Below are 13,204 nucleotides of genomic sequence, written 5' to 3' on the forward strand. Positions count from 1 at the left end.
AAAATGTATATAACAGGAACCACAGGATCACTATTAATAATGAATTTTGCTTCTTTATCTGTGATTGTTCCTTTAGTTGCAGCCTTTTCTACCATTTGTATCAATTTCTGTTGTACCTGTTTGGAGGGATCTCCCCGTAATTTTTTATAGGTCTTTGTATCTTCTAATTGCCTGAAAATTTCAGCTTCATAATCTTTAATATTCATCAACACTATCCCCCCCCCCCCCTTATCGGCTGGTTTTATTATCAGCGCCTTGTTTTCTTTTAGTTCTTTTAAGGCTCTTTTCTCCTTATTAGTCAAGTTAGCATTCCTTTTATCTATTGTGATATTATTAATATCCTCCAAAACCAGGGAACTAAAGGTTTCATTGAATGGACCCTTTACATGTTGGGGGAAAAAAATGGATTTAGGGCGAAAAGGGGTAGGGGACCTCACCTCCATTTCTTCCTGATCAGACCTTTTTTGGGTTGCAAAGAATTTTTTTATGGTTAGCTTACGTACAAATTTTTGCACGTCCACATATGTATCAAAGGGGTTAAGATGATTTGTTGGGGCATATTTAAGACCTTTCTGAAGGAGAGTGGTTTCCTCCATAGAAAGTGTATGTTTACTTAAATTGAAAATTTTTACCTGTGGTGGATTTTCATGACATATTTCCTCAGGTCTAGAGTTATTTCCCCTTGATCTTTGTCTTCTTTTATTTTTGCTATTCCTAGTCTTTTTCTGTTGGGTTTTTCTTTTTTTGCCCCCCCTTTTACCTCTAGTGCGTGATGATATATTTATCCGTATGGGATTCTTTTTCTGTTTCTCTCTAAAAAAGGAGATTGGTAATCCTCATTACGATCAAAATCATAATGTGATCATCTCTTAGTGGGGCATATCGATTTTGAATGAAAATTGATTGATCCAGTTCCCTGTTTGAGAACAATCTCTCACCTCTATTTGTTCTCTTAGGAAATGGGATTCTCCATTCGGGGGTGTCTGGTGCATTCCACTGATTTTCTCTAGAGTGGGCATTTCTTCTATACCTTGTATTTCTAGAGGGTATATTAGAAGATCTAGGTGGTTTAAAAGTTCTTTGTTCTCTATTCCCATTATAAATGTCCCTTCTAATCTTATTTTCTTTGGGATTTATGTTGGATTTATGGGACTCCATATCTATGGAGTGGTCTTCTCTATTACCTTGATGTTCCATTTTTGATCTAGTCAGATCGTTTTTATCCCTGTGGTATTTTTTAACCTTTTTCTGTATGATCAATTTTTCAGCTTTTTTCAATCGACTTTCTATATCACCTTCTAGTTCTCTATAATCGTCTAAATTAGAATATGGTTGTATCAATGATTTAAGAACTTGAATTTCGTCATCTAGACATTTTAACTCTCGTTTACGTTCCTGAACAATTAAATTCATAAGGGACAGGGAACAATTTTTTAAAATATCGTCCCATTGTTCCCTGAAATTTCCCCCTGAGGTTAGAAAAGTAGATTGTTTATTAATCTGCAGACCTCTGGGTATTAGATCCTAGGAAAGATATTTCTCCATAGTCACCACTTCCCACCATATTTTGCTTTCTTTTGAAAGCATATTTTCTAATTTACTCATGGTGCTCTCTAGATCCTCATCCATTAGTTCTATGGAGTCCTGACCCTGATCAAAAACTTTTTCAAGGTATTTCATCCTCTGTTCTCTACAAGAAAACATGGTGGAATTGTATCAACTAAAATAGGCTGCCTTTGCCGGGAATTCACACAGGTGAAATAGATTACAAAAGCAAAACTAAAAATTTGTGAATCCCTAGCAAATGGCGCAAAGAAGAGCAGCCCGTAGGCCGGTTCACCACAACAGAACCTCACCAAAAGTTCAGATAGCACAAATTTGAATACGAATGTGTGGGACCCAGAATAACAGGCGCTTTATAATACAGACACAAAAAATATATGTATATATAGATATACTCAGCAACACGTCCCTGAAGTGTGCAGAAATTATGGAGCTTCAAATCACCGTGTGGACGGGTGTCTCCCCTTTTCTGAAGCAATTCTTTCCCCTCAGATTGGTGTTAACATGGAAAAAAATGGTATATATATATATGTGTAGTAATGTTTCTCTATCGTCCTTGTGGATGCTGGGGTTCCTGAAAGGACCATGGGGAATAGCGGCTCCGCAGGAGACAGGGCACAAAAAGTAAAGCTTTCCGATCAGGTGGTGTGCACTGGCTCCTCCCCCTATGACCCTCCTCCAGACTCCAGTTAGATTTTTGTGCCCGGCCGAGAAGGGTGCAATCTAGGTGGCTCTCCTAAAGAGCTGCTTAGAGAAAGTTTAGCTTAGGTTTTTTATTTTACAGTGAGTCCTGCTGGCAACAGGATCACTGCAACGAGGGACTTAGGGGAGAAGGAGTGAACTCACCTGCGTGCAGGATGGATTGGCTTCTTGGCTACTGGACATCAGCTCCAGAGGGACGATCACAGGTACAGCCTGGATGGTCACCGGAGCCGCGCCGCCGGCCCCCTTGCAGATGCTGAAGTAAGAAGAGGTCCAGAATCGGCGGCTGAAGACTCCTGCAGTCTTCTAAAGGTAGCGCACAGCACTGCAGCTGTGCGCCATTTTCCTCTCAGCACACTTCACACGGCAGTCACTGAGGGTGCAGGGCGCTGGGAGGGGGGCGCCCTGGGAGGCAAATGAAAACCTTTTTTGGCGAAAAATACCTCACATATAGCCCCCAGAGGCTATATGGAGATATTTAACCCCTGCCAAGATTCACTAAATAGCGGGAGACGAGCCCGCCGAAAAAGGGGCGGGGCCTATCTCCTCAGCACACAGCGCCATTTTCTCTCACAGAAAGCCTGGAGAGAAGGCTCCCAGGCTCTCCCCTGCACTGCACTACAGAAACAGGGTTAAAACAGAGAGGGGGGGCAATGATTTTGGCGATATTGAGATATATATAAAGATGCTATAAGGGAAAACACTTATATAAGGTTGTCCCTATATAATTATAGCGTTTTGGTGTGTGCTGGCAAACTCTCCCTCTGTCTCCCCAAAGGGCTAGTGTGGGTCCTGTCCTCTGTCAGAGCATTCCCGGTGTGTGTGCTGTGTGTCGGTACGTGTGTGTCGACATGTATGAGGACGATGTTGGTGAGGAGGCGGAGAAATTGCCTGTAATGGTGATGTCACTCTCTAGGGAGTCGACACCGGAATGGATGGCTTATTTAGGGAATTACGTGAGAATGTCAACATGCTGCAAGGTCGGTTGACGACGTGAGACGGCCGACAAACTATTAGTACCGGTCCAGGCGTCTCAGAAACACCGTCAGGGGCGTTAAAAACGCCCATTTACCTCAGTCGGTCGACACAGACACAGACACGGACACTGAATCCAGTGTCGACGGTGAATAAACAAACGTATTTCTCATTAGGGCCACACGTTAAGGGCAATGAAGGAGGTGTTGCATATTTCTGATACTACAAGTACCACAAAAAAGGGTATTATGTGGGAGTGAAAAAACTACCTGTAGTTTTTCCTGAATCAGATAAAATAAAATGAAGTGTGTGATGATGCGTGGGGTTACCCCGATAGCAAATATTGGCGTTATACCCTTTCCCGCCAGAAATTAGGGCGCGTTGGGAAACACCCCTTAGGGTGATAAGGCGCTCACACGCTTATCAAGTGGCGTTACCGTCTCCAGATACGGCCGCCCTCAAGGAGCCAGCTGATAGGAAGCTGGAAAGATATCCTAAAAAGTATATACACACATACGGTGGTTATACTGCGACCAGCGATCGCCATCAGCCTGGAGATGCAGTGCTGGGTTGGCTTGGTCGGATTCCCTGACTGAAAATATTTTATTCATATAGAGCATTTAATAGGATGCATTCTATATATATGTACGTGAGATGCACAGAGGGATATTTGCTCTCTGGCATCAAGATAAGTACGTTGTCCATATCACCCAGAAGATGTCATGGACACGACAGTGGTCAGGTGATACAGATCCCATACGGCACATGGAAGTATTGCCGTATAAAGGGAAGGAGTTAGTTGGGGTCGGTCCATCGGACCTGGGGACCACGGCAACAGCTGGGAAATCCAACCTTTTTACCCCAAGTTACATCTCAGCTGAAAAAGACACCGTCTTTTCAGCCTCAATCCTTCCTTTCCCATGAGGGCATGCAGGCAAAAGGCCAGTCATATCTGCCCAGACATAGAGGTAAGGGAAGTAGACTGCAGCAGGCAGCCCCTTCCCAGGAAAAGAAGCCCTCCACCGCGTCTGCCAAGTCCTCAGCATGACGCTGGGGCCATGCAAGCGGACTCAAGGTGGGGGGGTAGTCTCAAGAGTCTCAGCGCGCAGTGGGATCACTCGCAGGTTGACCCCTAGATAGTACAAGTATTATCCCAGGGGTACAGATTGGAGAGTCGAGACATCTTCTCCTCGCAGGTTTCTGAAGTCTGCTTTACCAACGGCTCCCTCCGACAGGGAGGCAGCATTGGAAACAATTCACAAGCTGTATATCCAGCAGGTGATAATCAAAGTACCCCTCCTACAACAAGGAAAAGGGTATTATTTTTCCACACTATATTGTGGTACTGACGCCAGACGGCTTGGTGAGACATAGTCTAAACTGAAATCTTTGAACACTTACATAAAAGGTTCAAATCGAGATGGAGTCACTCAGAGCAGTGATAGCGAACCGGAAAAAAGGGGACTATATGGTGTCCCTGGACATCAAGGATTACCTCCATGTCCAAATTTGCCCTTCTCAACAAGGGTACCTCTGGTTCGTGGTACAGAACTGTCAATATCAGTTTCAGACGATGCCGTTTGAATTATCCACGGCACCCCGGGCCTTTTACCAAGGTAATGGCCGAAAAGATGTTTCTTCAAAGAAAAAAGGCATCTAAATTATCCCTTACTTGGACGATATCCTGAAAAGGGCAAGTTCCAGAGAACAGTTGGAGGTCGGAAGAGCACTATCTAAAGTAGTTCTACGACAGCACGACTGGATTCTAAATATTCCAAGAATCGCAGCTGTTTTCCGACGATACGTCTGCTGTTCCTAGGAATGATTCTGGGCATAGTCCAGAAAAAGGTGTTCCTCCGGGAGGAAAAAGCCAAGGAGTTATTCGACCTAGTCAGAAACCTCCTAAAACCAGGCCAAGTATCAGTGCATCAATGCACAGGAGTCCTGGGAAAAATGGTGGCTTCTTACGAAGCGATTCCATTCGGCAGATCTCAGGGGATTTGCTGGACGAATGGTCCGGATCGCATTTTCAGATGCATCAGCGGATAATCCTGTCTCCAAGGACAAGGGTGTCTCTTCTGTGGGGGCTGCAGAGTGCTCATCTTTTAGAGGGCAGCACACTCAGCATTCAGGACTGTGTTCTGGGGACCACGGATACCAGCCTGAGAGGCTGGGGAGTAGTCACACAGGGAAAAAATTTCCAAGGAAGTGTGGTCAAGTCTGGAGACTTCTCTCCACATGAATATACTGGAGCTAAGGGCAATTTACAATGCTCTGAGCCTAGGAAGACTCCTGCTTCAAAGTCAACCGGTGCTGATCCAGTAGGACATCATCATGGCGGTCGCCCACGTTATCAGACGGGGCGACACAAGAAGCAGGAGGGCAATGACAGCAAGGATTCTTCGCTGGGCGGAAAATCATGTGATAACACTGTCAGCAGTGTTCATTCAGGGAGTGGGCAACTGGGAAGATTTTCTCAGCATAAATGAATTCCACCCGGAAAAGTGGAAACTTAATCTGGAAGTTTCCACATGATTGTAAACCGTTGGGAAAGACCAAAGGTGGTTATGATGGCGTCCCACCTGAAGCGCCAGGTCAAGAGACACTCAGGCAATAGCTGGGACGCTCTGGTAACACCGTCGGTGTACCAGTCGGTGTATGTGTTCCATCCTCTGCTTTTCATACCCAATGTATTGAAAATGATAGGAAGGAGAGGAGTAAGAACTATACTCGTGGCTCCGGTTTGGCCAAGAAGGACTTGGTTCCCGGAACTTCAAGAGATACTAAGAAGGGTCTTGATTCGGCAAGAACCGTGTCTGTTCCGGGACTTACCGCAGCTGCGTTGACGCCAAGGCGGGTGAACGCCGGATCCTAAGGGAAAGAGGCATTCCGGAAGAGGTCATCCCTACCCTGGTCAGAGCCAGGAAGGAGGTGACCGCACAACATTATCACCACTTAGGTGAAAATATGTGCCAGGGTGTGAGTCCAGGAAGGCTCCACGGAAGAATTTCAACTAGGTTAATTTCTACATTTCCTGCAAACAGGAGTGTCTATGGGTCTCAAATTGGGTCCATTAAGGTTCAAATTTCGGCCTGTTGATTTTCTTCCAGAAAGAAATTGGCTTCAGTTCCTGAAGTCCAGAAGTTGTTAAGGGAGTACTGCATATACAGCCCCTTTGATGTCTCCAGTGGCACTGGGCGATCTCAACGTAGTTTTGGGATTCCTAAAAAATCACATTGGTTTAAACAACTCAAATCTGTGGATTTGATATATCTCACATGGAAAATGACCATGCTGTTGGTCCTGGCCTCGGCCAGGCGAGTGTCAGAATTGGCGGCTTTATCTCACAAAGCCATATCTGATTGTCCATTCGGACAGAGCAAAGCTGCGGACTCGTCCCCAGTTTCTCCTTAAGGTGGTGTCAGCGTTTCACCTGAACCAGCTTATTGTGGTACCTGCGGCTACTAGGGACTTGGAGGACTCCAAGTTGCTGGATGTTATCAGGGCCCTGAAAATATAGTTTCCAGGTTGGCTGGAGTCAGGAAATCTGACTTGCTGTTTATCCTGTATGCACCCAACAATGCTGGGTGCTTCTGCTTCTAAGCAGTCGATTGCTCGTGGGATTGGTAGCACAATTCAACTTGCACATTCTGTGGCAGGCCTGCCACAGTCTAAATCTGTTAAGGCCCATTCCACAAGGAAGGTGGGCTCATCTTGGGCGGCTGCCCGAGGGGTCTCGGCATTACAACTTTGCCGAGCAGCTACGTGGTCGGGGGAGAACACGTTTGTAAAATTCTACAAATTTGATACCCTGGCAAAAGAGGACCTGGAGTTCTCTCATTCGGTGCTGCAGAGTCATCCGCACTCTCCCGCCCGTTTGGGAGCTTTGGTATAATCCCCATGGTCCTTTCAGGAACCCCAGCATCCACAAGGACGATAGAGAAAATAAGAATTTACTTACCGATAATTCTATTTCTCGGAGTCCGTAGTGGATGCTGGGCGCCCATCCCAAGTGCGGATTATCTGCAATACTTGTACATAGTTATTGCTAACTAAATCGGGTTATTGTTGTTGTGAGCCATCTTTTCAGAGGCTCCGCTGTTATCATACTGTTAACTGGGTTCAGATCACAGGTTGTACAGTGTGATTGGTGTGGCTGGTATGAGTCTTACCCGGGATTCAAAATTCCTCCCTTATTGTGTACGCTCGTCCGGGCACAGTACCTAACTGGAGTCTGGAGGAGGGTCATAGGGGGAGGAGCCAGTGCACACCACCTGATCGGAAAGCTTTACTTTTTGTGCCCTGTCTCCTGCGGAGCCGCTATTCCCCATGGTCCTTTCAGGAACCCCAGCATCCACTACGGACTCCGAGAAATAGAATTATCGGTAAGTAAATTCTTATTTTAAATAATAAATGAGTCTCTCTCAATACTATAAACATTTAACACAGCAAGGGCAATATTTATCCATCGATGAGGCGTACCCCAACTCACTTTCCAAACGAGAGAGAAAAGCCTATCAAGGTATCTTATTTATCCACCTTTGTGTCAGAAACCACAGGTTTAGGTGATGAACCCTCTTTGCCAGGGAAGTAAGCGTACCTCACTCACATAGAAAGGGGGTAGTTGAAGCACATAAAGGTATCTTTCATGCTCTGTAAGTTGAATGTAAGGCGTACCCTACTCACGGCAATAAAGATTGTATTCAAACACATCTGGGTTTCTTTCGATGGTCAAACGTATTAATAATTAGAACTGATTTTCCTCATGTGTGAAAAATTCCAAAGGGGACATCAAAAAGAATATGAATCACGATATGTCCACATGAAGAAGTTTATATTTTATTAAAAAACGCCCCGTACAAAAGGGGTGGGCACAATGAAAGCAATAAAAAGGTATGCAAAGTCCATTAGATGTTATAGCAGCGTGGCTTATGCATCCAAAACATACAAAAAAATAAAGTCCAGGACATATATAAAAAGCAAAAAAAAGTTTGTTAAAAGCAATAACAATTCGTACCTAGGTGGTATAGTAGAAGGTCCACACTCTCAGCTGGTCAACATGTTTCGGCCTGTCATAGGCCTTTATCAAGACATACTGAGAGAGTGGAGGGACCAGTAATTTATATGTAGAGTGACCAATCAAAACTTCTTTAATTATGACATCATCATTGAGTGACATTCTATCATAACAACACAAAAAAAACCATTACATAAAATACAAAACAAAGTCTGTCAACATGTTTTATAACATTTAACAAAGTTGTTAAAAGAAGAATAGCATCAAAAAGAATGAATTACAGGCTTTCCATTAAAGGAATCCCCATGGCAACCATGCACACAGCACAATATCTAATACCGTGTTTATTAACAATAAATAACTACCAGAATAAGGCACTTTTGGTGAAAAGGCTGATACTCCAATGGTGTCAGCATATCAGCTGCACACCATGGACTCTTAAAAATCTAAGTATTTTGGCCGCAAAAGATAGACCGCGCACCGTTGCCATGGCGACGCGGTCTCTAGAAGCGGAAATGACGTATGCCTAGAGACCTGACGCGTCATTGCCATGGCGACGCGGTCTCTAAAGGCGGAAGTGATGTGCATATGGAGACCTACGTGTCGTTGCCATGACAACGCGGGCTTTTTGAGGAAAAAACGGAGAACTAACACGCTCTCTCTAATAAATAAACATAGTGTCATACAGAATGGTTAGATTTGTGTTTTTAGAATAAATGATGGCCAGGAACTAGATCTTAACTCCCTTCTGTTTATACCGAAGCTCGAACGGCCATCTTTAAAATGGGCAAATTCCGCCCATATGGTGTTTGATAGATGAATTATTATGTAAATTTGGATAATACCAATAATTTCAATGAACATTAATCAACATATATAGGCATACCAAACCACAAATTCACCTACCTCCACAGCACAACCTCCCTCCTCCTCACCACTAACTAAACCCACGAGGTGCGGACGGTTTGGGGCGTATTTATATGGTTGCGCACAGACACTCCTACCATCTGAAACACAACCAATCACGAACGGGGATGAAAATCAAAACTGAAAGTGAAAATGCGGCCGCGGGAAAAAAAAAACCCTGCCGCGTTTAACTTAGGAAAAAAAACAGCAAATACTACAAAAACACGTACGCAAACAACAATGACGGCCGTAAATGTGCCAAAAAAAAACGACTGCCATCGACATCGGAAAACACGACAACCATAAAGTCGACTGCTTCGTAACTTTGCGTATATGGATTCAAAAAGTTGCGTGAAAATGCACCCGATACAAAACGAGTTTAAACACTACACAAACCGACTCAAACACGAATATTAGTAAATATTGCCCCAGGTGTGCCTAGAATATGAACCAGGCAGGAAATATGGGAGAATAGAATTGAGATGGTAATGAAAGGATGGAGAAAACCACGCACTGAAACTAACATGAAAAGAACAGTAAATAATCTACCGCATAACTGGGGTACCATGCAAATGCTAGTATGTTTATGAAGACAGATGAGGTAAGCAATATGTGGCAAACAGATAAAGAATAAGATAGTTTTAAAGACGAGCAGTACTAAAAAAAGGAACAGATGTAAACTGCAATCAGAATACTGCGAGGCTGGACCGAACAAGAACCAGATTTAGTGCTACAACCAGGAACTCTTGTACAGAGAGACGAGGGCTCCCGCTGCGACCAGGCACTATGACCAGCAAGGAGTGAGAGGCAGACACAGGATATAAAGGGAGCATAAGCCAATCACACACACAGCCCAGGCAAGCCTCCCTTGATTAAATATACTGTGCAGCTGTTCCGCTGCACATACTACAGCTCCCCTGCCTCCCTAGTAACCCCCACCGCCACACTGGCAAGTGTCCCAGGTTGACAAGGAGGTGGCAGCTGGGGAGGGGAAGTTCCCAATCATCCCAGGTTTTCTGCGCTCACCAGGTTCTATTCCCACCAACTAAGTTGGAATAATGGGCAGGTGTCGGAATTCCGGACGTCGGTAAAATACTAGAGATGAGCGGGTTCGGTTTCTCTGAATCCGAACCCGCACGAACTTCATGTTTTTTTTCACGGGTCCGAGCGACTCGGATCTTCCCGCCTTGCTCGGTTAACCCGAGCGCGCCCGAACGTCATCATGACGCTGTCGGATTCTCGCGAGACTCGGATTCTATATAAGGAGCCGCGCGTCGCCGCCATTTTCACACGTGCATTGAGATTGATAGGGAGAGGACGTGGCTGGCGTCCTCTCCATTTAGATTAGGAGAGAGAGAGAGAGATTGACCTGAGGCTGATACTGTAGAAGAGAGTGCAGAGTTTAGTGACTGACCACAGTGACCACCAGCAGTGCAGTTGTTTTATTTAATATATCCGTTCTCTGCCTGAAAAAAACGGTACACACAGTGACTCAGTCACATACCATATCTGTGTGCACTGCTCAGCCCAGTGTGCTGCATGCCTGCATCAGCTATGTATATATTATATATCTGACTGTGCTCAGCTCACACAGCTTATAATTGTGGGGGAGACTGGGGAGCACTGCAGTGCCAGTTATAGGTTATAGCAGGAGCCAGGAGTACAAGACAGTCACATACCATATCTGTGTGCACTGCTCAGCCCAGTGTGCTGCATCATCTATGTATATATTATATATCTGACTGTGCTCAGCTCACACAGCTTATAATTGTGGGGGAGACTGGGGAGCACTGCAGTGCCAGTTATAGGTTATAGCAGGAGCCAGGAGTACATATTATATTAAAATTAAACAGTGCACACTTTTGCTGCAGGAGTGCCACTGCCAGTGTGACTGACCAGTGACCTGACCACACTGACCACCAGTATAGTTAGTAGTATACTATATTGTGATTGCCTGAAAAAGTTAAACACTCGTCGTGTGACTTCACTTGTGTGGTGTTTTTTTTTTTATTCTATAAAAAACTCATTCTGCTGACAGACAGTGTCCAGCAGGTCCGTCATTATATAATATATATACCTGTCCGGCTGCAGTAGTGATATATATATATTTTTTATATCATTATTTATCATCCAGTCGCAGCAGACACAGTACGGTAGTTCACGGCTGTAGCTACCTCTGTGTCGGCACTCGGCAGTCCATCCATAATTGTATACCACCTACCCGTGGTTTTTTTTTCTTTCTTCTTTATACATACATACTACTACATCTCTTTATCAACCAGTCTATATTAGCAGCAGACACAGTACAGTACGGTAGTTCACGGCTGTGGCTACCTCTGTGTCGGCACTCGGCAGTCCGTCCATAATTGTATACCACCTAACCGTGGTTTTTTTTTCTTTCTTCTTTATACATACATACTACGACATCTCTATCAACCAGTCTATATTAGCAGCAGACACAGTACAGTACGGTAGTTCACGGCTGTGGCTACCTCTGTGTCGGCACTCGGCAGTCCGTCCATAATTGTATACCACCTAACCGTGGTTTTTTTTTCTTTCTTCTTCATACATACATACTACGACATCTCTTTATCAACCAGTCTATATTAGCAGCAGACACAGTACAGTACGGTAGTTCACGGCTGTGGCTACCTCTGTGTCGGCACTCGGCAGTCCGTCCATAATTGTATACCACCTAACCGTGGTTTTTTTTTCTTTCTTCTTTATACATACATACTACGACATCTCTTTATCAACCAGTCTATATTAGCAGCAGACACAGTACAGTACGGTAGTTCACGGCTGTGGCTACCTCTGTGTCGGCACTCGGCAGTCCGTCCATAATTGTATACCACCTAACCGTGGTTTTTTTTTCTTTCTTCTTCATACATACATACTACGACATCTCTTTATCAACCAGTCTATATTAGCAGCAGACACAGTACAGTACGGTAGTTCACGGCTGTGGCTACCTCTGTGTCGGCACTCGGCAGTCCGTCCATAATTGTATACCACCTAACCGTGGTTTTTTTTTCTTTCTTCTTTATACATACATACTACGACATCTCTTTATCAACCAGTCTATATTAGCAGCAGACACAGTACAGTACGGTAGTTCACGGCTGTGGCTACCTCTGTGTCGGCACTCGGCAGTCCGTCCATAATTGTATACCACCTAACCGTGGTTTTTTTTTCTTTCTTCTTTATACATACATACTACGACATCTCTTTATCAACCAGTCTATATTAGCAGCAGACACAGTACAGTACGGTAGTTCACGGCTGTGGCTACCTCTGTGTCGGCACTCGGCAGTCCGTCCATAATTGTATACCACCTACCCGTGGTTTTTTTTTCTTTCTTCTTTATACATACATACTACTACATCTCTTTATCAACCAGTCTATATTAGCAGCAGACACAGTACAGTACGGTAGTTCACGGCTGTGGCTACCTCTGTGTCGGCACTCGGCAGTCCGTCCATAATTGTATACTAGTATCCATCCATCTCCATTGTTTACCTGAGGTGCCTTTTAGTTGTGCCTATTAAAATATGGAGAACAAAAATGTTGAGGTTCCAAAATTAGGGAAAGATCAAGATCCACTTCCACCTCGTGCTGAAGCTGCTGCCACTAGTCATGGCCGAGACGATGAAATGCCAGCAATAAATACCGATGAAATACCGGTGTTTGTGTCGGCCACTAGGGTCGCTTATCTTACTCACACAGTCAGCTACCTCATTGCGCCTCTTTTTTTCTTTGCGTCATGTGCTGATTGGGGAGGGTTTTTTGGAAGGGACATCCTGCGTGACACTGCAGTGCCACTCCTAGATGGGCCAGGTGTTTGTGTCGGCCACTAGTGTCGCTTAGCTTAGTCATCCAGCGACCTTGGTGCAAATTTTAGGACTAAAAATAATATTGTGAGGTGTGAGGTATTCAGAATAGACTGAAAATGAGTGGAAATTATGGTTTTTGAGGTTAATAATAATATGGGATCAAAATGACCCCCAAATTCTATGATTTAAGCTGTTTTTTTAGTGTTTT

The sequence above is a fragment of the Pseudophryne corroboree genome, chromosome 2, assembly GCF_028390025.1.
Source record: "Pseudophryne corroboree isolate aPseCor3 chromosome 2, aPseCor3.hap2, whole genome shotgun sequence".
In the NCBI taxonomy this organism is placed as follows: domain Eukaryota; kingdom Metazoa; phylum Chordata; class Amphibia; order Anura; family Myobatrachidae; genus Pseudophryne; species Pseudophryne corroboree.